Source organism: Xyrauchen texanus, chromosome 24, assembly GCF_025860055.1.
Source record: "Xyrauchen texanus isolate HMW12.3.18 chromosome 24, RBS_HiC_50CHRs, whole genome shotgun sequence".
Taxonomy (NCBI): domain Eukaryota; kingdom Metazoa; phylum Chordata; class Actinopteri; order Cypriniformes; family Catostomidae; genus Xyrauchen; species Xyrauchen texanus.
Genome location: NC_068299.1, coordinates 40,154,668 through 40,182,658, shown reverse-complemented (window position 1 = coordinate 40,182,658; position 27,991 = coordinate 40,154,668). Strand labels below are relative to the sequence as shown.

Genomic DNA, 27,991 nt, shown 5'->3' with positions numbered 1-27,991 from the left:
TGTCCTGCCTCAACGACTACCGTCCCGTCGCACTTACACCCATCATCATGAAGTGCTTCGAGAGGCTCGTCATGAGGCACATTAAGACCCAGCTGCCCCCCTCACTAGACCCACTGCAGTTTGCGTATCGTTCAAACCGTTCAAGGGACGATGCCATCACCACAACCCTCCATCTGGCCCTCACCCACCTAGACAATAAGGACTCATACGTTCGAATGCTGTTCATAGATTTCAGCTCAGCATTCAACACAATCATTCCCCAGCACCTGATTGGAAAGCTGAACCTGCTGGGCCTGGACACCTCCCTCTGCAACTGGATCCTGGACTTCCTGACTGGGAGACCTCAGTCAGTCCGGATCGGGAACAGCATCTCCACCACCACCACACTGAGCACTGGGGCCCCCAGGGCTGTGTGCTCAGTCCACTGCTGTTCACTCTGCTGACTCACAACTGTGCAGCAATGCACAGCTCGAATCACATCATCAAGTTCGCCGATGACACGACCGTGGTGGGTCTCATCAGCAAGAACAACGAGTCAGCATACAGAGAGGAGGTGCAGCGGCTGACGAACTGGTGTAGAGCCAACAACCTGTCCCTGAATGTCGACAAAACAAAAGAGATGGTTGTTGATTTTAGGAGAGCACAAGGTGAACACACTCCGCTGAACATCGACGGCTCCTCTGTGGAGATCGTCAAAAGCACCAAATTCCTTGGTGTTCACTTGGCGGAGAACCTCACCTGGTCCCTCAACACCAGCTCTATCACCAAGAAAGCCCAGCAGCGTCTCTACTTTCTTCGAAGGCTGAGGAAAGCACATCTCCCAACCCCCATCCTCACTACATTCTATAGAGGGACTATTGAGAGCATCCTGAGCAGCTGCATCACTGCCTGGTTTGGGACTTGCACCGTTTCGGACCGCAAAGCCCTGCAGAGGATAGTGAGGACAGCTGAGAAGATCATTGGGGTCTCTCTTCCCTCCATCAAAGACATTTACAAAAAACACTGTATCCGCAAAGCAACCAGCATTGTGGTCGACCCCACACACCCCTCACACAAACTCTTTACCCTCCTCCCGTCTGGCAAGAGGTACCGAAGCATTCGGGCCCTCATGGCCAGACTGTGTAACAGCTTCTTCCCCCAAGCCATCAGACTCCTCAATACTCAAGAGACTGGTTTGACACACACGTGTCCTGAGTTGCACTTTAATTACTGTCACTTTATAACTGTCTGCTACCTCAATAACTGCTATGTGCATAGAACATTATCTCATAGTTGTCACACCACGGTCTGTCCAGCAGAGGGGAACCTAGAGCACAAGTCCTTTCACAACTTCCTCCTAATTTCCTGTTCATTATTAGCTTAATGATATCACCTGTGCCTGGCTTGTTAGTGTGAGTGTGTATGTGTATATATAAGCCCTGCTTTTGATTGTATCTTTGCTCAGTCTTGAAGTTCTTTTGTTTGGGCAGAGCTTATGTAAATGCCTGTTCCCGTTTGACCTAATTTTGATTACATTGACAGTCCTACTCCAATATCTTTTTGACCTTCTTGTTTGGGAAGTTGGTTCTATGCTTTTGGACATGTTTTGCCAGCATCAAGCTATTGAGGATCTGAACTTTCTTCAGCCCTGCCTTTTTGATGATTGATCTATTGTGTTTGTTCAAGAAGAACATCAAGTAAAGTCAGCTTTGTTTTCCCTAAAGTCCTGCCTTTTGTGATTCTCTGCAGTTTGGGTCCACACAGCTCCATAGCATAGCGGTTAGTGCTCTGGGTTGCCAACAGCACACACTGGGTTCTAGCCCCGGTCCTGACAGCAAGACTGAGCCTCAACAACACTATGGACCTAGCAGAGGTTGAACACATTCATGGAGCCATCAGTAAACAGGGAGTTTTGCTTGGCTCACACGAGACACAGCTTCGGAGGCTGACAGATGCTGTGAACCAAATTGGGGAGTCTCTACAACAAATACAAGCATGCTTGCCTCGAGAAACTGTGGTAGTACTGGCCCCAGATCCTCCACCATTAGCTGTGCCCATTCCCCAGGAACCCCAAGATCCCTGCCCCTCAGCGCTACGATGGGAAGCCTGGTACCTGCAAGGGTTTCCTGACTCAAGTGTCTCTCATCTTTGAACTTCAACCTTCTTCCTTTGCTACTGAGAAGGCTAAGATTGCATACTTAATCTCCCTGCTGTGTGATCGTGCACTGGATTGGGCCTCAACCCTCTGGAGACAACAGTCCCCCATTTGCTCAGATCTAAAGTGCTTCACAGAGACTCTTCAACAAGTGTTTGACCATCCAGTCAGTGGCCGTGAGGCAGCGAGGCGGCTGCTAGACCTGTGTCAGGGGCATCAATCTGTGGCCGATTTTGCCATTGAATTCCGTACTCTGGCTTCTGAGAGTAAATGGGATTCAGAGGCCCTTGTCTCAACATTCTACCGTGGCCTTTCTGGAGATGTAAAAGATGAATTAGCCAGTAGAGACTGGGGTTCAAGTCTGGAGGAACTCATAACCTTGGCCATCTGCATTGATAACCGTATTCGTGAACGGAGAAGAGAGCGTTCCACTCCCCGAGTCATGCCCATGTTACCGTCCATTAATGCGCCTGAAGTTGCCGATCTTAACCAACAGACCGAAGGAGAACCAATGCAGCTGGGCAGAACCCGCCTATCACCTAAAGAGAGAGAGAAACGTCTGAGAGAAGGTCTGTGTTTCTACTGTGGAGGATCTGGTCACATGCGCTCTGCCTGCCCTGAATTAACGTTAAAAACCAAGGCTTGCTAGGGGGTGTGGGGACCTTAGTGAGTAGGACTGTGCAGTTTGACACTCCTCACTCTCGTTTACTGTTGTCAGCTACCCTTACTTGGTGTGATACTAAGGAGAGGACAATTACGTTGAAAGCATTTGTGGATTCCGGGGCAGCTGACAATTTTCTGGACACTGGACTGGCAAAGAAGTTGTGTATCCCCTATGAGACTTGTCCCTCATCCTGGAAAGTTGAAGCTCTGGATGGCAGACCTATTGGATCTGGAATTATCAAATTTAGAACCATTCCTCTGCATTTAACCATTGATGAAAACCACCATGAAATTATCTCTTTTTATCTTATCGAATCTTCCAGAGAACCTCTTATCCTGGGCTACCCCTGGTTGCGGCTCCACAACCCTCAATTTTCTTGGGCCTTGGGAACTCTTCTCCATTGGGGCCCTGCATGTAAGGACAACTGCAACTCTCCTACTTCCTCTGTGGCTGAGAGTAAAGAAATTCTGGCAGCCGTTGAAGAGGTGAGTGTTTGTTCCTTGAATAACCCACTAGATTTGACACCTATGCCCCCTGAATACTATGATTTGAGGGAAGTATTTAGCAAGCAATGTGCTACCAAGCTCCCACCTCATAGACCATACGATTGTGCGATTGACCTCCTTCCTGGAACATTACCTCCAAGAGGCCATCTATTTTCCCTCTCGGCCCCAGAGACTAAGGCCATGAATGAATATATTGAGGATGCTTTAAGTACTGGCTTCATACGCCCTTCAACTTCACCAGCTATTGCTGGGTTCTTTTTCGTCCCTAAGAAAGATGGAAGCCTTAGGCCCTGCATAGACTATCGTGGGCTCAATAAAATAACTATTAAGAATCGCTACCCTCTCCCACTCATGTCATCTGCTTTTGAACTGCTTCAGAGAGCTAAAATATTTTCGAAATTAGATCTGCGGAGTGCATACAACTTGGTACGCATAAAGGAGGGTGATGAATGGAAGACTGCCTTCAGTACCCCAACTGGCCACTGGGAGTACCAGGTCATGCCCTTTGGATTAGCTAATGCCCCAGCAGTGTTCCAGGCATTCATCAATGATGTCTTGAGGGAAATGTTGAATCGTTTTGTGTTTGTCTATCTAGACGACATTTTAATCTTCTCAAACTCTCTACAGGAACACATTCACCATGTCCGACAGGTTCTGAAGAAGCTACTTGAGAGTCATCTCTTCGTAAAGCTTGAAAAATTTGATTTCCATGTGTCCCAAGTCTCATTCCTAGGTTATGTTGTCTCTCAAGAAGGCCTCCGGATGGAATCAAGGAAGGTATCTGCCATCACTAACTGGCCCATGCCCAAAACACTGAAGCAGGTACAGAGATTTCTTGGCTTTGCCAATTTCTATAGGAAGTTTATTCGTAACTTCAGTACAATTGCAGCACCCATTTCCGCTCTTACTAAGGGTTCACCCACTCACATTTACTGGACTGCTGAGGCCCTGAAGTCCTTTGACAGATTAAAGAAACTGTTCTCCTCAGCACCAATCTTGATACACCCAGACCCTGAGTTACCTTTTATTGTAGAAGTGGATGCATCTGAAGTAGGAATAGGAGCAGTGCTCTCTCAGAGATCAGTCAAAGATAACAAGGTTCATCCATGCTCCTTCTTTTCCAGAAGCCTGTCGTCAGCAGAAAGAAATTACGATGTGGGTAACAGAGAACTCCTTGCTGTAAAACTTGCACTGGAAGAGTGGCGCCACTGGCTGGAGGGGTCCAAGCATCCTTTCATTGTGTGGACCGACCATAAGAACCTGTCCTATCTACAGCAGGCAAAACGCCTTAACCCTCGGCAGGCTAGGTGGTCCCTTTTTTTTACCCGTTTCAATTTTGTTATCTCTTACAGACCTGGGTCAAAGAATGTTAAAGCTGATGCCTTATCACGCCAACATGATTGTTCTCAGAAGGACCGTTCCCCAGAATTCATCATTCCCAGAGATTGCATCCTGGCACCTGTTCACCGGTCCATTGAAGATACTGTCCGTGAGGCGCTACATGGCGCACACATTCCAGATAAGGTTCCAACAGGATGCTTGTTTGTTCCCAAGAAAGTAAGGTCTGCAGTCCTTCAGTGGGGCCATGCCTCTTTCCTTGCTGGACATTCGGGTATAGAGAGGACTTTGGATTTCATTCGAAGAAGGTTTTGGTGGCCAAAGATGGCCAGAGAGATCCGGTCTTTCGTGCAAGCCTGCCCAGTCTGCGCTCAACAGAAGTCATCTAATCAGCGTCCTGCCGGTCTTCTACACCCCTTGCCCATCCCACAACGCCCCTGGTCCCACATATCCATGGATTTTATCACTGGTTTGCCAGTGTCTGAAGGTAACACTGTTGTCCTAGTGGTGGTGGACCGCTTCTCTAAAGCTGCACATTTCATTCCTTTACCCAAACTTCCTTCTGCTAAAGAAACCGCTGATATTGTCCTTCAAGATGTTGTAAGGATCCATGGAATTCCAGTGGACATTGTTACTGATCGGGGGCCCCAATTTATGTCACGTTATTGGAAAGCATTCTGGTCTCTCTGTGGCTCTTCTGTCAGTCTCTCTTCAGGTTTCCACCCTCAGTCAAATGGCCAAACAGAATGGATAAATCAGGAGTTGGAGAAATACCTTCGCTGTTTCACATCCCATCAGCCTTCCTCCTGGAGTCGGTTCCTGGTTTGGGCAGAGCTGGCACACAACACCTTACGCAGCTCCTCCACTGGCTTATCCCCATTCAAGTGTCAATTCGGCTTTGAGCCACCATTGTTCTTCAGTCAAGAATTAGAGGTTGGAGTCCCTAGTGCGGTAAGGTTCGTTGAACGGTGCAAAAGGACATGGAAAAGGGCGCACTTAGCCTTGAGACATGCTTCCACCCTCTACAAGAAGCATGCTGATAAGAAGAGGAGGGTGGCTCCAAACTTCAGAGTTGGCCAAAGGGTCTGGCTTTCAGCCAAGGATTTGCCTTTAAAAGTTGAATCAAAAAAATTTTCCCCAAGAATTATTGGCCTGTTCAAAATCACCAGACGGGTCAACCCTGTTACATACCAGCTTCTCCTACCTAGATCCATGAGAGTAAGACCCGCTTTTCATGTTTCTCAATTGAAACCTGTAGTAACCTCTCCATTGTCTTCCCCAGCTCCTGCCCCACCACCCCCTTGTATTACAGAAGGTGGTCCGGTGTATACAGTAAGGAGGCTGTTAGATTCGAGATGCCGTGGCCGTGGTTTTCACTACCTGGTCGACTGGGAAGGATATGGGCCTGAGGAGCGTACCTGGGTGCCAGCACGACACATCTTGGACCCAGACCTGATACAAACGTTCCATCGCCTGCATCCTGACCGTCCTGGGCCGTCTGGAGCCGGCCTTAAAGGGGGGGGCCCTGTCACACCACGGTCTGTCCAGCAGAGGGGAACCTAGAGCACAAGTCCTTTCACAACTTCCTCCTAATTTCCTGTTCATTATTAGCTTAATGATATCACCTGTGCCTGGCTTGTTGGTGTGAGTGTGTATGTGTATATATAAGCCCTGCTTTTGATTGTATCTTTGCTCAGTCTTGAAGTTCTTTTGTTTGGGCAGAGCTTATGTAAATGCCTGTTCCCGTTTGACCTAATTTTGATTACATTGACAGTCCTTCTCCAATATCTTTTTGACCTTCTTGTTTGGGAAGTTTGTTCTATGCTTTTGGACATGTTTTGCCAGCATCAAGCTATTGAGGATCTGAACTTTCTTCAGCCCTGCCTTTTTGATGATTGATCTATTGTGTTTGTTCAAGAAGAACATCAAGTAAAGTCAGCTTTGTTTTCCCTAAAGTCCTGCCTTTTGTGATTCTCTGCAGTTTGGGTCCACACAGCTCCATAGCATAGCGGTTAGTGCTCTGGGTTGCCAACAGCACACACTGGGTTCTAGCCCCGGTCCTAACAATAGTATGTTATGTTTACATTTTTAGAAACTGTCATCTTTTTGCACTACTGGTCGGCGCTGCACTGTCTATTGTCCTGTTCATTGTCAGTAATTTGTTGTACTGTCCTGTACTTTTTGCACATGTTTGCACGTGCACTTTATATTGGTATATATAGGTAGTTTATACAGGTATTTTATTTCGTTGTGTAGTCTCATGTGGTCCTATGTTGGTCCTTTGTTGTTTTTATGTAGCACCATGGTCCTGGAGGAACGTTGTCTCGTTTTGCTGTGTACTGTACTAACTGTATATGGTTGAAACGACAATAAAAACCACTTGACTTGAAGTGGGCCAATAGGGGGCCAATAGAGACTTGTTCCTTGTCCTCCCTGACCTTGCACAGCACCTGTGCAAGAAGGCTCACTGGGGGAAATGCATACTTGCGCAGCCCCATGGACCAGCTGTGTGCCAGCGCATCTGCCCCGAGGGAAGCCTCCGTTCAGGCATACCAGAGCGGGCAGTGGGAGGTCTCTCGGGAGTCGAACAGGTCTACCTGAGCCTTGCCGAACCATTCCCAAATCAGCTGGACTGACTGGGGGTGAAGCATCCACTCTCCGCTGGGCAAGCTTTGTCATGATAGCGCATCCGCCACCATGTTGAGGTTGCCCAGGATGTGAGTGGCACGCAGCGACTTGAGCTCCAAAGGAGGAGACGACGGGCGAGTTGTGATATGTGGCGGCAGCGTACGCCACCTTGTTGATTTATGTACGCTACCGTGGTGGTGCTGTCTGATCGGATCAAGACGTGTTTGACGTGGCGCTCAAGAGAGACCCCCTAGTGTCGCGTCTTCGACCCATTGTCGAAGTGAGCGACAGACGGGGAAAGAGGTGATATCCTGCTCTATTTCTGTGGAGATGATCAAGGGCTTGTGAGTTAATCAGAGAGTCTTAAAATAATGTGTGAAAGTGAAGAATTTAAGGCAGAAATATTTTACTATTGCACAATACAATATAATATAATAGCTATACAGGTTGGCTGGGTCATAGTGTGTTTGTATGGTAATTAATCGTCATATTTGTGAAACACCTAAAACAGGCAATTAATCATCATAATCGCAATTATTTGTTGACAATTAATTGTCAGCCCCTAATTTTCATTATTAGGTTCCTACATTGTGAATTGTTTTGTTATAATAATATGTATGAAATTTCAAACACTGACAGCAGTTTGTCTCATTAGTAAAAATGAGTAAAAACAAAATGTACTTCCCAATGACGATTTTTTTCTCCCACATGATCGTAGAGGGATGTTAACTAACATTAAATGTATCCACTGCATTTATACACTACTCGACACACAATTAATCATCATCAGTGTACAAGAGCAAACAGATAATATTACTGCCGCAGTTAGTATCATGATTATTAATGTAAATTAACAGGGTAGGGTAGTGTCAATCCAGAAAATTTTGCCAATCGCTTTTGGCGAGGCAGGACTTGGCTCTGTTTGTGAACAGATGTCAATTAAACCCTGGCTGGGGTGAAGAGCATCATGTATATGGGGAAGAAATGGGGGCGCTGTTTCTCAATTCTATTTATTTCAAAGTTGCCTACTGCAGCTTGTATTTAACTTTAAAATGTACAAAAAAAATGTATGTGGGAGGATGCCCCTCAACCCCCATAGAGTGTCGGAGGTCCACCCCCCATAGTCTCACAAAATCCAGTGGGAAAAACTGCAATCGTTTGTGATTAATTGCAAATATACCCTAAAAACACCCAGTGAAGACTGCCGTAGACTACCTGCAAGGTTAGAGAATAGTTGTCCAATTTTCATGATGGAATAAGGAATAGTTCATGCAAAATTCATAATTATGTAGTTGTCTCTTACTATAGTCTTTGGGCCAGTATTGATTGCAAAATCTGCACCTCTTCTGTGGCTATTATTAATTTCATAGTGATCCTTACTTCGTGAAGTCAAGCAGCAGAAGATAAGTGACAGTGTGCAATACTTTTGACCCATTTTGGGGTGAACTAAATATGCAAGACTAGTCTTACTTGTCACTGATTATAACACAGGGCATTCATCCTTTGCTGGGCTGCTTTATAAAAAAATGGGGGGCATAAATTAAGAGTATACCCACTTCTGTAAGGATCTCCTCCAGACCAGCAGGGGGCACTGTCAGAGATCCTCGCTCTTCTGAGTCCCCAGTCCCAAGCCTCTTCTTCCCGAGACCCTCCTCCTGATGCTTCACCAAGACCTACACCTCCCTTACCATCTGAGCCCAGACTACCAGCCCCTGAGCGATTCGATGGCACTCCTGAGAGTTGTAGAGGTTTCATCACCCAGTGTACCCTGGCCTTCCAGCTTCAGCCCAGCAGCTTTCCCACCGAGATTAGTAGAGTGGCCTACATCATCACCGTTCTCACCGGCAAGGCTTTGGACTGGGCCTCAGCCTTATGGGACCAAAGATCTCCACTCACTACCAATTGTCAAGACGTCATTTCTGAGATGAGGAGAGTTTTACTTCATCCTGCTAGTAAGGGAGATGTGGATCGTCACCTGCTTCACCTCTCTCAGGGCACCCGGAGTGTAGCTGAGTTTGCCATTGAGTTCCGCACCCTTGCCATGGAGAGTGGATGGGACCAACGTTCCCTGAGAGCCATCTTTCACCATGCCTTGTCTCCTGAGCTCAAGGACGAGCTGGCTTTCTGAGATCCTGCACCTGATCTTGAATCCCTCATTGACGTGGCCGTCCGGGTAGACCATCGCTTAAGAGAACGCCAACAGGAGCAGCGGCAGGAGGTCAGATTGCTGGAGTCTGCAAACACTGTTAAACTGCCTTTGTCTCCTTGCGATCACGAGGATCCCATGCAGCTGGGTGGAACCAGGATTTCTCAAGCTGAGCGCAACCGACGGATGAGGGAAAGACGCTGTCTCTATTGTGGCAGGTTAGGCCATTTACGCTCCACATGCCCTCCACATACGCTCCATTTCCCAACAACATGAGTTGTTGGGAAAAGCCAACTCTCATCCAGGAGGAGGGGAGCCAGGACGAGAGTAGGAACCGTCCCCTACCCTGCGATCTCTGGTCTGTCCTTCCACACCACCCTTACCCACGGCACTCAGCACCATCAGGTTTGTGCCTTTGTAGACTCTGGAGCCGCCAGGAGCTTTATGGATTTTGAGTTGTCCAGGAGCCTCTCTATTCAGTCTGTCACCCTACCTAGACCTCTTAATATTATGGCAGTGGATGGCAGCCCTCTGGGTTCTGGACAGGTTATTCTATGCACCCCGCCTCTCCAGCTAAGGGTGGGGCAACACCAGGAACAGATTCAGTTCCTTTTGATACACTCTCCTATGCTTCCTTTGATTCTCTGCTTCCCATGGCTGACCGCTCACAACCCTCACATAGACTGGTCCCGAGGGGTTGTTAGGATATGGGGAACAAACTGCCGCATCTCTGACTCCGCCTTTTGCTGTGTCCTAGATCCACTAGGAGCATTCCCTAGACCCTTGCCAGATTTCTCCAGGGGGAATTGTACCTCTGCTCCCGAGTCCCTGTCCACGGAAGTCTTGGCTCCTCTCGAGATGGAGCTGGATAGACCCAGGTCTGTAACCTCCCTTCCCGAGTTATCCCGAGTACCCCCGGAGTATGCAGACCTCCACAAAGTTTTTAGTAAAGACAGAGCTGCCTCACTGCCCCCTCATAGACCTTATGATTGCGCCATCGAGCTGCTTCCCAGTACCTGCCCACCCCGTGGAAGACTCTATTCCCTCTCTGGTCCTGAGAGATTGGCCATGGAGAAGTACCTCAAGGAATCTCTGGACAGTGGGTTCATCTGCCCTTCCACCTCACATGCTGGGGCTGGTTTTTTCTTTGTTGAGAAGAAGGATGGCAGTCTCCGGCCCTGCATTGACTACCGAGGCCTTAACCATATTACCATCAAGAACCGGTACCCTCTTCCCCTCATGTCCACGGCTTTCGAGATCCTTTAGGGTCATCTCCACCAAAATGGACCTCCGGAATGCATATCACCTGGTTAGAATCCGTGAGGGAGATGAGTGGATGACAGTTTCAACACCCCGACAGGCCACTATGAATTCCAGGTGATGCCATTCGGCCTGGTCAATGCCCCAGCCGTCTTCCAGGCCTTCATTAATGATGTGCTCAGAGAGATGCTTTACAAATTCGTGTTTGTCTACCTGGACGACATTCTTATCTTCTCCCACAACCCCCAAGAGCACGTTCAGCATGTTCGGCAGGTCTTAGAGCAGCTACTCAAACATAGGCTCTTCTTGAAATTGGAGAAGAGTGAATTTCACGTCCCGTCAGTATCCTTCCTCAGCTTCTGCGTGTCCAAATTTTGCCTCCAGATGGATCCTGGCAAGATTCGGGCAATCTTGGATTGGCCCTGTCCAACCTCTGTTAAGCATGTACAGCGATATCTTGGCTTCTCCAACTTTTATAGACTATTCATCAGGAACTTCAGTTCGGTTGCAGAGCCTCTCTCCGCTCTTACCAAGAAATCAACAGGACAGTTTTCATGGACCAGCAGAGCAGACCAAGCTTTCAACAAATTTAAGCTACTCTTCACTTCTGCCCCCAACCTTGCCCTTCCTGATCCTGAGATACCCTTTGTTTTGGGAGCCGTTCTGTCACACCAACTCCAAGAGGAAAAAAGGTTGAACTCCCGACAAGCCCGCTGGTCTGTTTTCTTTAACCGGTTCAGCTTCACCCTTTCCTATCGCCCAGGTTCCAAGAACCTTAAACCTGATGCTCTCTCGAGACAGTTTGAGCCACCAGAGGGGGAGTCCTGTCCTGAACCCATCCTCCCCACCTCCAGGGTGGTGGCTCCCATCCAGTGGGATATCGAGACTGCTGTCATGAAGGCCCAGTTGCAGCAACCAGGTCCAGGTAATGGCCCTCCAGGGCGCCCCTTTGTCCCTAACTCTCTCCGTTCTGAAGTTTTGCAGCGGGCTCATGCCCCCCCCCGGGAACTACCAGGACTTGCAAGCTCATCCAGAGGAAGTTCTGGTGGCCCAAACTGCAGGGGGATGTCCGAGCCTTTGTCACTGCTTGTCCCACCTGTGCCCAGAACAAGGAACCCAAGACCCACCCTCAAGGCCTGCTGTACCCACTGTCCATCCCGAGATGCCCTTGGTCCCACATTTCTCTGGACTTCATCACAGGCTTACCACTATCTCAAGTTAATACGGTAATTCTGGTGGTGGTGGATAGATTCTCAAAGACTTGTTGCCTCTTACCTTTGCCTAAGCTCCCCAGAGCTTACAAAACCGCAGAACTGCTGTTGAGACACGTGTTCAGGATCCACAGGCTCCCACAGGATATGGTTTCTGACCGAGGCCCGCAGTACATGTCACAGTTCTGGAAGGCGTTTGGTCGTCTCATCGGGTCTTCCATCAGCCTGTATTCCGGCTTCCACCCCCAGTCCAATGGCCAGACAGAGAGAGAGTCAACCAGGACATTAGAAAGGACTCTAAGATGCCTGGTTTCCAACAAACACTCCACTTGGAGTTCTCGTCTAATCTGGGCTGAGTTCGCTCATAACACCCTCTTCCATTCTTCCATTGGCATGTCCCCTTTTGAATGTCTGTTTGGTTTTACCCTCCTTTGTTTCCCGGACAGGAGCCAGAGGTTGAGGTCCCTGCTGCCACACAACTGGTCTGCCGGTGCCGACGTTCCTGGCAGAGAGCACGTGCAGCGTTATTGAGAGCCTCCCGGCAACAACAGAGGCAGGCTAACAGACGCCGGATGGTGGGACCCACACTTCGCCCAGGGCAAAGAGTATGGCCGAGATATTACTCTGAGGGTGGAGTCCCGAAAGCTAGCTCCACATTACGTTGGTCCATTTAAGATCCTCAAGAAGATCAACCCAGTCTCCTATCGCCTCCATCTGCCCATGTCCATGGAGGTTCACCCCACTTTTCACGTTTCAAGGTTAAAACCTGTTGTTTGCTCCACTCTGTATCCAATTAGGAAACCCGCCGCAGCACCTCATATCATTGAGGGCCAACCAGCGTACACCGTCCATAGACTGCTGGATTGTTGCCAGGTCCGGGGGAAGGCCCAATATCTGGTGGACTGGGAGGGTTATGGACCGGAGGAGCGGACCTGGGTCACCGCTCGGGATATCCTCGATCCATCTCTCATCGCGGAGTTTCAACGTTCCCGAAGGAATTGATTAAAGAACGACAGGAGCAGTTCCTAGGGGAGGGACTCCTGTAAGGATCTCTTCCAGACCAGCAGGGGGGCACTCATCCTGGACCTCCCATGCCATGTTCCTCTCCCCTCCTGCAGATGGCACTAACACTCCTAACCCAGTTTAACCATCCACTCATTTACCCTCATTCCCTTCACCTGTGCTTAGCCCTATATAAGCCTGCTTGTTTTTTCACCAAGGTGTTCAGTCTTGAGCCTTTGTACCCTGTTTCTCCTGTGATCAGCCCTCAGCTAAGTCTCTCTCAAGTTGTGCTTATTGATCCATGTTTCTCTTTGTTTCTCAGTTTTGTGGAAGCTCACCCCAGTTTATTTGTATCTTTTTGACCCTTGTGTCTATTTTGTTTATCTGTTTTGTGGAAGCTCGTCTTTCCCTGTTTATTTGTAAATTGCTATTCTCTACAATTAAAGATAATACTTTTTTGGGAAAAAACACAAGTATCCAGACTCCTTGCTTTTCTGCTCTTGGGTTCGACTGTCAGGGAATTAGCTCAGTGGTAGAACACCACACACTAGAGCACTACAGACCCGGGTTTGATCCCCGCCTATGGCAGCCCTGTCACAACTTCTCCAGGCACCACTACACGACTGTCTTACACACAAACTCCTCATGCAGTTTTGCCAAAATAAAAGTTTGATGGTTTAGAACTCTGGTTTAACTACATTACAGAAATACAGTATATTACTATTGTATAATAATAATAATAATAATAATAAATATAGCTGCAAGCAGCAACTATCATGATTCAAGGGCCATAGGTCCTTTAAGCCCATGTTTTGGACTATATTAGACATTTCTCAAACATTATGCAACAAAGACAATGCACAAATTGCATACAAAGTATCAACTCAATCTGAAAAGTGGTAACGCTGTTACATTCAGTTTAAATGTTGTCATTGTTATAGCGTCACCAAGTGGCTGATCTGCATTTCTTTCTATTTTGTCCTCAGAATGAGTCCTTACATAAGTGTGCCAAATTTCATGACAATATCTCATTCCGTTTATAGCTATTTAAGTGGCAGTGGCCTGCCGATGCCGATGATATGTAAAATTGAAAGTTATTATTTTTTTATAATTATTCATAAATGGACTCCAGCGAATCTTGTGGTACTTGATTCATTGGGATTGAGCAAAAAACCTAGGTCCAGTTTGCAAAAGTAGGTTTTTAACGTAATCTCAAATATTTAACAAATGGTTTAATGGACACCACTGGTTCTTGAGGCAAAGTTGTTCAGAATGAGAAGAGCTATCATATAATGTGAATTACTTGTTTTCTTAAAACATTGCATTATATACAACCATTAACATACACAAAAATCAACATAGCGCCATCCAGTGGCTTATTTTTTTTAAACTTTGCACAGACCTCATAGGCCAAGAGTCAAATAGGTCCACAAGTTTAATTCCGATCGAACTTTGTTAACCTTGTTTAAAAGCTGCTGAAAGCTGATTGCCGAAGGCAGCCATGTTTTTAAACATAGGAAAATGTCCTCATAGAAATTGATGGCGTCTAAAACGTCTTTTTTGCATGCAAAGCTTGAAGCCAATTGGACCAATTGTTCCATAGTTACAGACATTTTCATGTTTTTTCCTGTTATAGCACCAAGGGGCAAAACTGTGCAGATTTTTTGGTGTGTTCTTATATAGAGTCCATATATAAGTAGGTCAAGTATTAAGAAAAAAAATCACATTTCGTTCAAGAGTTATAGCCATTTACGTAAAAATGGCTATGCCTACTTCCTGCTTTAGTGTATCATAGCTAACATTATTTGAAAGTTCAAACTTTTGTAATAATTACTGATATTGACAACATAGAATCGTTTGGCATTGGTTTGGTCCCGATTGGACGAACAGCCTAGGACTAGTTTGCAGGTTTGGCAAAAAATCCAAGATGGCGGATAATTTTTCAAGGTAGAAATGAAATTGGAGGCATACATTTGTTCGCCTTGGGACACAGATTCCATTGATATAAGACACTTGAGTCTGTGACAAACAGTAGGATATATACCATTTTTCTAAAAGTTTGTGTTTTGCTTACTATAGCGCCACTGTCTGGCCTTTGTGCCCAAGTAGCGATAGTGACTAAATTATGACCAAATTTCATGTCTCTATGCCTTATGGTTTGGGCTCCAGTTTTAAGGCAGAATTTTTTTTACATTTACATTTATGCATTTGGCAGATGCTTTTATCCAAAGCGACTTACAGTGCAATTATTACAGGGACAATCCCCCCAGAGCAACCTGGAGTTAAGTGCCTTGCTCGAGGACACAATTGTGGTGGCCATGGGGTTTGAACCAACAACTTTCTGATTAACAGCTCTGTGCTTTAGCCACTACGCCACCACGACTAGAAAAATAACAATTATAATAAAAAATATACCCGCGAGCAACAATTATCAGGGTTCAAGCTGTTTAAGGCCTTTAAGCACATGCATAAAATGGTATTATGTTTTATTTAGCAAGCATGTAACCACCATTAGACCATGTACAGCCAAAACAGGCAATTTACTAAGGAAATACATGATTTTTAAAGCTTTTTAAAGCTCATAGCGCCACCTATTGTCCGATCTCCATAAAGGTATGCATGCTAATTTAGAATCATATTTTGCATGTGCTCACCTAATTTCATGAAGTTCTGAGTTTTTGTTTAAGAATTAAGGGCTTATTTGTACACTTGACCATGCCCATTTTCTAAATGAGAACTCAGACTAACACATGCATAGTTTGAGCTATTATTATGTTTTTTTTTTCCTGGTATAGCACCGCCAAGTGGCCAAACTGTGCATTTTTACTGTGACCTTAGATTGAGCTCATATACATGTGTACAGAGTTTGGTGAAAATATCTAATTTATTATTGATAATCAGACTCCAGAGTATTTTTCTACACTGGTTTAGTTCTGATCGGGTGATCTGTTTTTTGAGATACGTCAATGTCCTCATAGGCAGTCATGGCACCTTAGACAAAGGCTCTGAATGTCGATTCTCAACTCAATCAGACAAACGGTTGCGTAGTTACAGCCAATTTCAGTTTATTTTGGTATTTTAGCGCCACCATGTGGTAAAACCGCGCCAACTTTTCTGGGCGACCAAAGATTGACCTCTTACATAAGCATGCCAAGTTTGGTGAAAATATCTAATTTCCTTCAAGAGTTACAGCCGTTTACGTAAAATTGGCCACTCCTACTTCCGATGTTTTTACATACCGTAGCCATCTCAAGTTGAAAGTTAAAACTTTTTTCGATAACTTTTGATAATGAGACTCCATAGAATCGTTTGGCACGGGTTTTTTCCCGATCGGACGAAAAACCTAGGACTAGTTTGCAAAAGTAGGTTTTATGAAAAATCCAAGATGGCGGAAAATGTATATCGATGGAAATGAAATCGGAGATATACTATTGACAAACGGTCTAGGAGTTATGAGCAGTTATGTGTTTTTGATCACTATAGCGGCCCCTATTGACTGATTTGGTCGATTCAGTGTTTCTTAGTAGCGAGCGATACTACTACAATCTGACCAAGTTTCAAGTCTCTAGGCCTTATGTATGCTCTGCCCGATCAGTTTTATAGCGGAAAAATAATACAAATCTTAGCAAAAAAATAGGCACTTCATGCTTGAACCCCTAAATATAGCTGCTGCAGCAATTAATGTGGTTCAAAAGGCCTTTACACATGCTTAAAAAGGTATTTGTTTTATTTAGCAAGCATGTAACCACCTAGATCATAGATGGAAAAACAATATACAGCAAATACAGGTAATTTACTATGGAAATATATGGTTTTTAAAGCTTTTTAACAGTTATAGCGCCATCTATTGTCCAATTATATGTTGCATGTGCTCACCTATTTTCGTGAAGTTTTGAGTTTTGTTTAGGATTTATAGGCTTTTAATAAAAATCTTAACAAAAACAATAGTGTGGCAGGGTGGAGGGCGGGGCCGGGTCGTGATTCTACACACCCGGTCCCTTATCAGGCTAATCAAGCCTCCGACTGCGGAGGATGGTGCGAGAGAGTGAGTTCATTTACGGACATGTCCTTCATGTGTGTGTGTTTATCTTTTGTTTAAGTTAATCATTAAAATATTGTTTATATCACCAGGCTGGTTCTCGCCTCCTCCTTTCCATTGAACTGCTTTACACTGGTGCCGAAATCCAGGAAGGAGGAGGGATACGCCGTAGTAGAGTTCTCGCCACTACCGTCCACCCCAATGGAGCAGCCACAGCCATCTGCTGGGGGACGAGGAGCCCGGCCGCCTGGAAGCGGAGGAACGGCCGCTGACCACGAGGGGAGAAGGGGCTCCTAACCGACCGCCTGGAGCGGGAGAACCGCTGCCAGGGGCGGGGGAGACCCCTTCTGTTCCCCGAGAATGCGAGTCGTGTTCCTTCTTCCCACGGGATTGATACGGCTGGCGATGGAGGCGATCTGGGGATGGCAGCGGATGCAGCTCTGCCAGGTACGCCCCCTCGGAACACCCGCCCCCCCAGCACACTCGTTGACTCCCATCCATGCTCGAGGTAACAGCGGCTCGCCTCACAGCCAGCCTGCCTATCCCTAGCTGGCTGCTGCATCGGAGAGCGCGGCATCTGACAACTCCCCTGGGCTGCCGCCTTCGGGCCAGCACGCCCAGGCTGAGGCCGATGCGCAGATGACCGACACGCTTTCCCTGGCCGCCGCCATCGTGGGGCTGGATTGGAACCCTCCATTCTCCCCACAGCCATCGCGGTTGGATGACTGGTTCCTGTGGTCCGGGTGCCGCTCACAGCCTCGCCCCCCCCGGTCCCGTTTTTCCCGGAGGTGCATGATGAGCTGAAGTCATCGTGGAGAGCACCCCTCTCCACCCGTCACAAAGCCACTCGCGCATCCACTCTCGCTGCCCTCGACAGCGGAGCGGCCCACGGCAATTCCCCAGGTGGATAGGGCTGTTATAGGGACACCTATGTCCCAGAAGCCCTACCACCTGGCGGGGTCACCCTGTGCTCCCCTCCAAGGCCTGTAGAACAACATCCTCGCTGACCGCGAAGGCCTACAGTGCCGCTGGACATGCATGCCATGGCCCTCCTGCAAGTCCACCAGGCCAAGGCGCTCAAAGATCTGCACGGGGGTAGCCCTGATCCTGATGTGCTGCAGGAACTGCGCTCAGCGACTGACCTCGCCCTCAGAGCCACGAAGGTCACAGCACAGGCACTCGGGCAGGTGATGGCCATGCTCGTGGTCCAGGAACGTCATCTGTGGCTGAACTTGGTCGAGATGCATACAAGACAAAGCCCGTCTCCCAGTTCAGCCTCTTCGGCAACACCGTCAAGGACTTTGCCCAGCAGTTCTCCACGGTGAAGAAGCAGACGGAGGCCATCTCTCACGTCCACGCCCCGTCTGCTCGCCGAGGGCGTCCTTCTGTGGTTAAGAAACACCCTGCTCTGCCTCAACCCGGGCCCAGCTCTCAGCCCCAGCGTCGAGCCCCCCGCAAGAAGCAGATGCCTCCCATCTCACGGACCCCCTCAAGGACCCGGAAGGCTCCTAGGCGCTCCTGAGACGTTCAGGCCAGGCACAATGGTCCCTTTAAAACTCTTCCAGAGGCTCCTGGGGAATATGGTGTCCTCCGCGGCGGTCGCACTACTGGGGTTGATGCATATGAGACCGCTTCAGCACTGGCTTCAGACTCGAGTCCCGAGATGAGCATGGCGCTGACTCATGACTCGGAATGCCCAAATGACTCGGAATGACCAAACAGAGGCTGCCCTCGGGGCAGACGCAATGGCACACAGCTGGCCCGCGGGGCTAACACAACTATGCATTTTCCGCAGTGAGCATTCTTGCACAGGTGCTGTGCAAGGTCAGGGAGGACAAGGAACAAGTCACACTAGTGGTTCTCGGACCTCGTACTCCTCGTGACAGCCCCTGAGGAAAGACCTTCTGTCCCGAAGAACCGCAGAGGTGCGCAGTTAGGTCAGTGCTCTTATTCCTGCAAGAGAGGCTGGAGGGGAGGCTGTCCCCTTCCACCCTAAAGGTGTTTGTCGCTGCTATCACGGCCCACCACGACGCTGTAGCAAGTCTTGGGTAAGAACGACTTAATCATCAGGTTCCTAAGATGCGCCTGGAGGTTAAAAAAGTCATACTAGTGGCTCCCAATTGGCCCACCCGGGACTGGTTCTTGGACCTCGTACTCCTCGCGACAGCCCATCCATGGCGAATTCCCCTGAGGAAAGACCTTCTTTCACAGGGGCAGGGCACGCTTTTGCATCCGCACCCAGACCTTTGGAACCTCCACGTCTGGCCCCTGGATGGGACGCAGAAGATCTAGGACCTACTGTCGTAGACACGATCAACCAAGCCAGAGCCCCTTCTACCAGGCATCTTTACGCCCTGAAGTGGAGCTTGTTCGCAAATTGGAGTTCTTCCCGGGCCGAAGAACCACAGAGGTGCGCAGTTAGGTCAGTGCTCTTATTCCTGCAAGAGAGGCTGGAGGGGAGGCTGTTCCCTTCCACCCTAAAGGTGTATGTCGCTGCTATCGCGGCCCACCACGACGCTGTAGCAAGTCTTGGGTAAGCACGACTTAATCATCAGGTTCCTAAGAGGCGCCTGGAGGTTAAATCCCTCCCGGCCAAGCCTGTTACCCTCCTGGGATCTCTCGGTGGTCCTGTCCTAATACCTTTGCGAGATTCTACATTCTCCGGGTTGAGTCAGTTTCGTCCCGTGTTTTCTCAGGTCCGAGCTGGTAGAACTCGGTAACACGCTGACGGCCTGACCGGGTGGATCGCACACGGCGATTCCCACTTCTTAAGGTATATGAAGCACACAAAAACCTTAGGACATATGGACATTAATATGACAATTAATCGTGAAAGCCCTAAGAGACAATTAATTGTCATAGCCCTAAAATAAACAATTAATGGTCATAATCGCAATTATTTGTTTGACAATTAATCCTAAGCAAAATTTCATAATCCTGACAGTCCTATATTCAAATAAAAATGACTTGACTAGTCTAGTTTTTTGTTTATCAAAAATAAATAAATAAATAAAAATCACAGGCACAATATTTTTCAAAATAATCACAATATAAATTTATGGTCCAAATTGTGCAGCCCTATTACACACAATGCAAGTTAATGGGGTCCATACATTTAGCATAAAAGTAATCTATATGAATCTAGTGGTTTAATCCATGTCATTAAAAGCAATTCAGTACATATATTTTTTATATATAAATATCTTTTTTTTATGAGAAACAGACAAAATATAAAGATTTAAAGACAGCATACTAAAAGTGTAAAATGCACGTGTCAAGAGCTTGGAAGTGTAATGGAGCTTCAAATCATGATCTCGCCTAGGAGACTGCAATGGATTTACAGTGATACAGGAGTGACATTTTGGTCTCTTTCTCACCCAAAATTGATTGTATTTCTTCAGAATACATGGATTAAACCACTGGAGTTGTATGGACTACTTTTCTGTGGCAGCTGATCCCGGTTTAGTTTTATTAGCTGACAGAATAGGACATTTGCCTGAGAGTTCTATGCTAAAACTGCTTAGATGACTTTACTCCCTGCCTGCTAATGAGCTGCCCTTTTTTCCACATTTTTTTTTCTTTTCTTTTTTTTTACCGAGACAGTGAGATACCACACTGGAAACAATAGGGAGGGGGTTGGATCAGGAATGATAATGAGTCTGACACAGGTTTTCCTCATGTATGCATGTGCACTATCCACCATTATAATGAAAATTAAAAACACAGATAATAGATGAATAGATTATGAATAGATGTTCTTTAATGATACTTACATTTTTAATAAGGAGGTATTATTGTCTGTGCAGACAGTGTTTTTGGATCCATTAATCATTTACATGGTTAAAAGATACAGGAGAAAGACCCCATTCAATTTTCCATTAACATTTATGCATTTGGCAGATGCTTTTATCCAAAACAATTTACAGTGCATTGAAGGTCATGGTGTGTTTTCTGGGAATCAACCCCAATCATATAAAATGAGTCGAGCCTAATACCTGAGCTCCACCTTTGCGGTCAGCAAGCCACATATTCAACTACGTTACGCAAAGATTATATGAGTTGGCAAACTCGTGAAACATATTTAATTTGGTAAAAAAATGTAGTGTTTCGAAAAAATTTATATACAGGTAAGTGTTCAAAATCTATAGTGGTGTGTGCCGATACAATCAATATTAATAGTAGCCATGATTTGTGTCGGTAGATGAAAATGTTTAATAATACCATATTAACATTCCCTATAATTTAATGGAGTGTACATCCAAATTATTGTAATTCATTGCATACAGTCCATTTATACTACCAACTTCTTCTGAATGTGCTGTCTTTGTTTATATCGCTGGTGCTTGTCAAGGAATGGACTATATAATAGGATGCTGACAGTGCAATAACTTGAGAAGGACCTCAGAAAAAATTGCACTTGACCCAGCCCATTAGCGTGTTGCACACTCGATTTCGCCAAACCCACTTGCACCTAGGCGCATGCTTGCACGAAAATACAAAAATTTCATGGCCATTTCAACTGACTTTGCACTCATGTAAAACTAACACAGAGATCAACAGGTGTTGCTGGTGACAGCAAAAAACTGTAGTGGGGACAAACAAAACAACACCGAGAGAAAAGTGGTAACAAAGAGATGACTAACCTAACCCACCTGAGCTTGGCTCGCATGGGTCGATGTCCTCATCGTCACTGGGGCACTCGGCAGATGCCACCAACAAGTCGTCTGTAATCTGGGAAAAGGGTGAGAGAAAAAAATTAAGTTGACAAAAATTGTAAACAGAAAGAAAAAAAAAACAGAATCATTCCCTCACTGCTGAATTTTACTCAGTTATACTTACAGTCAGATGGGAACCTATTTCTCACTTCCAAGGCTTCAAATACTGCCACTTGAGCAAGAGCCAAAAGCACACTCTGACATCGGTTTCCAATGCATGCAGCAGGGCAGTCTAAAATTGCAATATGTTTTATTATACTTATATTAACCCTCTGGGGTCAACGGCCGGCGCCTCCTGCTGTATTTTTTCGTCATTACAGTGGAAACAACTTAAAATACTCTGTCATTTTGGGGAATACAGATAAGTGTAAGACATCATTAGAGACTATAAAGGGTTTACTTTTATTTGTGTACCCACCCTTACAATAACAACAAGACCTTGTGCTTTTGTAAAATAAAGAAAATTAAAAGGGTGAGCTAACAGCAGTGAACTGTTCACAAGCATATTTCTGAAACACGTCACAAAAATGAACTGAAACTCCTCGAATACTTATCACACAAACATGAAACATATGTCTAAAGAAAGCTTAAATTGTCTACTTTAAATAAACCAATTCAAATTTAAAACAAATATTTTGCTGCAATGTTATCTGTATGAAAAAAAAGCGATGTACAGTTTCCCTAATGTGATCCCACCCACCAGCAGAACACGCTATTCATACGGTAATGTGCTGAGGCGATCAATGCAAATTGTAAACGCCCCGACAGTGTCTTAAAAAGCATCAAGTTTATCATCAGATTCATTCACTTTCCTGCACGTTTAGAAGATGTCATGCAACACAGGCAAGGAAGCTCTACAGATGGTCTTGGACAGTGATGAAGAGTTAACATTTTCCTCAGAAGAAGAGTGGGACTCCGACGATGAACATTTGCATTTTGAAGAGCGACTTGATCCAGCCGAGGATACAATTTTGTATGCGTAAGTCTTTACTTAGCACCCCAATCGAAATTCAGAAAGAGTAAGTACACATTTACCCACTATTATACAGATGTTTCTGTCATTTTGTTTATATAATTAGTGATAATACAATATGTATGTGTGCCTGTGGCATTGTTTTGTTGTTGTGCATGCACAATATTAGAATCAGTGATTGGTAATGTTAATATAATATAGTTTTTGTTGTCTTGTCAGCATGCTAACTGCCCATCAGTTATGCATGTGCTGGTATAGTACTTTGTTCAACCTTTATAATTTTTTTTAGGAATGTGGATCAGACACCTGTTCCAAAGAGGGCCAAGACAAACATTCAGGCAAGCAACATGCAGTCCACTCCATCATGGAAAACAGAGACTGATATTGACATGGTTCCACAGACTCTGAGATTCCTGCCTACACGGGAACCTGGACCACAGCTGAGTCCTGCTGACGCGCACACTCCCCTGAGTCTCTTCAAAAGGTTTTTTCTGAGAATGCAGTGTCAACTCTTTGCCACAACACCAATCCTCAGGCTGCCGGGGCGATTGCAAAGGGCCACAAATATAAATGGATAGATGTCATCATCAGTGAGATGTACCGCTACATTGGCCTGCTGTTTTACATGGCCATGGTGAAGGTGAGCTCCATCAGAGACTACTGGCGGCAAGACAGTCTTTTCTCTTTTCCTTCCACAGTTATGTCAAGAGACAGATACCGCACCATTTCAGGGAATGTGCACATGAGTCACCCAGATGCAGATAAGGAAAATGACAGAAAAATGGGCACAGCTGAACATCTTTTCAGAGTCAAACCTCTCATGGACACTATCCGTCATGCTTGTAAAGCCATCTATCATCCTAAAAGAAACTTAGCTGTGAATGAAAGAATGGTGGCATGTAAAGCAAACATAGGAATGACACAGTACATGAAAGCCAAGCCAACTAGGTGGGGCCTCAAGTTGTTTGTCCTTGCCGATTCATCAAATGGATACACTGTGGATTTTTCTGAGTACACAGGAAAAAACTACTTTCCCACAGGCCATGGACTATCATATGATGCTGTGACATCTCTTTTGTACTGTAAAGTTTTGGGCTCTGGGTACCATGTGTACATGGACAATTTCTACACAAGTCCAATGCTCCTGACAGACTTGTTTGCCATGAGGTGTGGTGCTTGTGAGACTATAGGAAGGATTTCCCACGGGATGCAACAAATTCACTCTCAAAAAAAATCTGCCAGTGTATCCATCAGGTGTATACGGGATGTACCTTTTGTATTTGTTAATTAGATGAACACACAAGAGGTATCTGTCTGTTCTACCATCCATCCTGCTTATACAGGTAAAAGACTGTGCAGAGGAGGGTGAAATCACAAGATATATGGAGGAAAAAGACATTTCCATGTCCTGCACTTCTGACTGCCTACAACAAACACATGGGGGGCGTTGACCTGTCTGATCAGCTTTTACAGTACTACACTGCACAACGCAAAACAATGAAGTGGTACAGAAAGATATTTCTACACTTATTGGACATTGCTTCCACAAACACTTTCATTACATTACCAACAAAGAGTTCACGGAACAGCTTAATGCAGAGCTCTGTAGCCTGTCACAGAAACTAACACCAAAACAGACTAGTAGTGACCATGTACCGGTTCCACGAACTGAGCTGACATCAGATGCAAAGGATATTGCAACCATTGGTCGCCGGAAGTGCATGCTTTGCAAAGTACAGCTCGGTAAAAGGCAGGTCACACCTTGGAAATGCCAGGCATGTGATGTGATGTTCACTTGTGTCTTTAGTTGAATAGGAACTGTTTTCAAAAATGGCATGAAGGCATGTAGCTGTATTCTCATCTGTGTGCTGTGAACTGTTCACTTCAAAGTTGACAATGCTTATGTGCAATACTATGTGAGTGAGCAGGCTACGCATAGGTGGATGAGTGGGCTCATACAAACCATTCACCTTCGGTAATACTCTTGTCTCTCCCTATGTGCACTGGACACTTTCATTATTTTCCTTTCATCTTGCACTGTCCCTGTTTGCAATTTTGCGCTGTCTTTTGTACCACTGCTCTATGTGTTGTTTGGTGTGCAAATCCCGTTCATCAATGAATCCTGAATCCCACCGTTTTCAACATTGATAATAATAATAATAAATGTTTCTTGAGCAGCAAATCAGCATATTAGAATGATTTCTGCAAGATCATTTGACACTGAAGACTGCAGTAATACATTGCTAATAAATTGCAGTTATTTTAAAATCTAAAAATATTTCACAATATCACTGTTTTTGCTGTATTTTGGATCAAATAAATGCAGCCTTGCTGAGCAGAAGAACATTTTAAAACATTACAAAATCTTACCAATCTAAAACGTTTAAATGGTAGTGTAGGTCTAAAATTTTTAGGTAAAGTCTTTATGTAACGAAAATGTATTGTCAGATTACCTCTTTTAACTTATACTTGATTTTGATCATTGATCAAGTCTCCTCACATTCATTCTCTCTCAATCACATTCCTCATTGATAGGCCCATGGGAGGGGTCTTTGTCTCCTCAGGTGTGAATTACAATATTCATGATCATCCACGCCTCCTTGCATATGGCCTTTCTAACACTAAAAGTGCCTTACAAAAGTTAAATGACTATATTGTTTTGTATGAATGAGTGGTCAGGATGATTTTCACATAATTTTGTAGCAAAAACTCTAGGCTACAAGATCCAGTTCCTACAAGATCCTTGTGGACAAATGTTTAGTATGTGTTATATAGCCTTATTTCAATGACGTTTCAAAAACCACACATGTTGCACACATATTATTGTAACCCAGTTTGTGCTGTATTTAGTGTTATCAGACTTCAGCAATAAATATGTTTCTAAGAAACTGAAAAAAGCACAAATGTCAAGGCATGTCAAAACTTCTCCAGGGACCAAAAACATGCTCAGATCCCAGAAGGTTAATGTGGTCACTTTACACAATCAGATAGATTACTTTAGATCCTCTAACCCATTTACCTAACCGATTTTCAATTATATAAAACATGAAAATAATTGGTTGGGTTTAGGAATTGGGTTGGGTAAATTTATTAACAATAATAAAAATTTACATTAATCTATTTTATAGATGTTTTTAAGCAGCTGAACCCACCATTGTATTTGTGCGGGATAATGGTTTTGAAGGCTATTCATCCTATTTTAGGATGCTATTCATTGATTTCAGTTCCGCCTTCAACACCATTATCCCTCACAAACTCATAGAGAAACTAGGCCACCTGGGCCTACCCACTTCACTCTGCTCATGGATTATGGACTTGCTCACCAACAGAACACACGTCCTCCACCCTCATCCTGAACACAGGCGCACAGCAGGGCTGTGTACTCAGCCCAGCCCTATTCACCCTTTTCACTCATGACTGCACTCCAATTCACCACTCCAACGTTATAATAAAGTTTGCTGATGGCACCACCATTGTGGGCCTCATATCAGAAAACGAGGAAACAGCCTACAAGAAGGTCCATCATCTTGTTGAGTGGTGTACAGACAACAACGTTGCCCTGAACACCACAAAACCAAAGAGATCATCATAGACTTCAGAAAATCCAGAAAGACCACCCATCCCCCTCTGCACATAAACAGAGAGGAAGTGGAGAGTGTCAATGACATCAAATTCTTTGGAGTCTACTTAGCAAAAGATCTTACATGGTCTGTCAACACCTCCCACCTGGTGAAGAAAGCACAACAAAGGCTATTCTTCCTGAGAAAACTCAAGCAGGCCAGACTACCCACACAGCTTCTGGTGAACTTTTACCAGAGCACCATAGAGAGCATCCTCACCCACTGTACCACAGTGCGGTATGCCAGCTGCACTGGGGAAAACCACCAAAATCTGTTACGCATAGTTAAAATAGCACAGTGGATCATAGGATCTGAGCACCAAACCTGGACAATGCCAACCACACAAAAAGGCTAGCAACATCATTAAGGATCCCACCCACCAGGGAAACAAGATGTTTGTCCCTCTACCATCTTGAAAGAAAAACAGCCATCAAGTCCCATACAAACAAACTAAAGCGCAGCTTCTTCTCCAGAACTGTAGCTGTGTGTGTGTGTGTGTGTGTGTGTGTGTCTGTGCGTACATGTATGTGTGTGTGTGTGTATGTATATATATTAGGGATCCATTACAGGTTTGTTTTGTCATGTTAACAAGTAGGACAATGTTAATTTGATTTGTACAAAATAGCAATAAAGTAATTCAGCTTAACTGTTCTAAGTGCGTTTTGGAGATGTAGTCAACATAAAGAATATGGCATGAATAGCATATTTCAGGAATCACCGTCATTGTTATCACATCTGCTCTTATAAGACCCGTTTGCCATGCAGATTTGTAGATTTAACATTTTCACGAGTCACACAAACTCCGATAGCAAATTACTGTTTTTAATATCCAAAGTGCAACCACTGAGGCCAAAAATTATCTAACGATGATCTTACATGAACAAGATCGCCATTGAAGATCTAACAGGATTAATGGTCCCCTGTCCCGCCACTAAAGGGCTTACTGAACGCAGTAACTTGGTCAATTTAAATTAGCTGTTAATAAGTTTGAATATGACTTATTTACTGTAAGTGGACTAATAATTTAAGCAGTAATTTAGCAATAATTTAATTTATTCTATAACATAGATATACATTTAAAATATATATTTTTTTGCCTTACCGTAGCAAACATTATTACAATATAAAATAGCAGCTCATATCCACTATTGAAATCTGCTACTCTGAAGAACCACATGGTTAATCGCGATTACAATATCAAGGGCAATAATCGACAATATTGATTTTTGCTATAATCTTGCAGCCCTAAGTGAATGGCATTGGTGCTAATTTTATTCTATTTCTTTCCTTGTACAAACCTTGGGATTATATCCCAAAGTTACCAGAGCTTGCCAGATCCATCTCCATTCCTGCCTGATGTCTGGAGGATGAATTGATGCAAACCCAAAGAAATGGGATTCTTCATGAGCCACTGTCTGAAGCATGGGCTCAGAATGGAGTTCACCAAAATTATCTGCCATAAGCTTCCAGCCGAACTTATCAACTTGGTCATGGGAGCGACAATACTTTCTTAAACTACATAAAAAATTAATTAACCACTAAAAAAAAAGCCTTCATTGGCCAAAATCAAAGGGCAATCTACATGTGTTTCCTCAGTTAATTCGGAAAGACTTAAAAGGACTTTAACACTAACTTATAGTTCATCCAAATAATTTTGTTTAATCACTGACCCACTACACTTAGTTTACTAATTTTAACCACTAACAGTTCTAAACATAAATAACTAATATTGATATTATATTCATTCATTTTCTG

At 45.0% G+C, this 27,991-nt stretch overlaps 1 pseudogene; it reads right to left on the bottom strand.

The window, feature by feature from the left end:
* The window catches only part of LOC127617774 (neurexin-1a-like), a 233,428-nt pseudogene that overhangs the window by 8,902 nt on the left and 196,535 nt on the right, over positions 1-27,991 (bottom strand).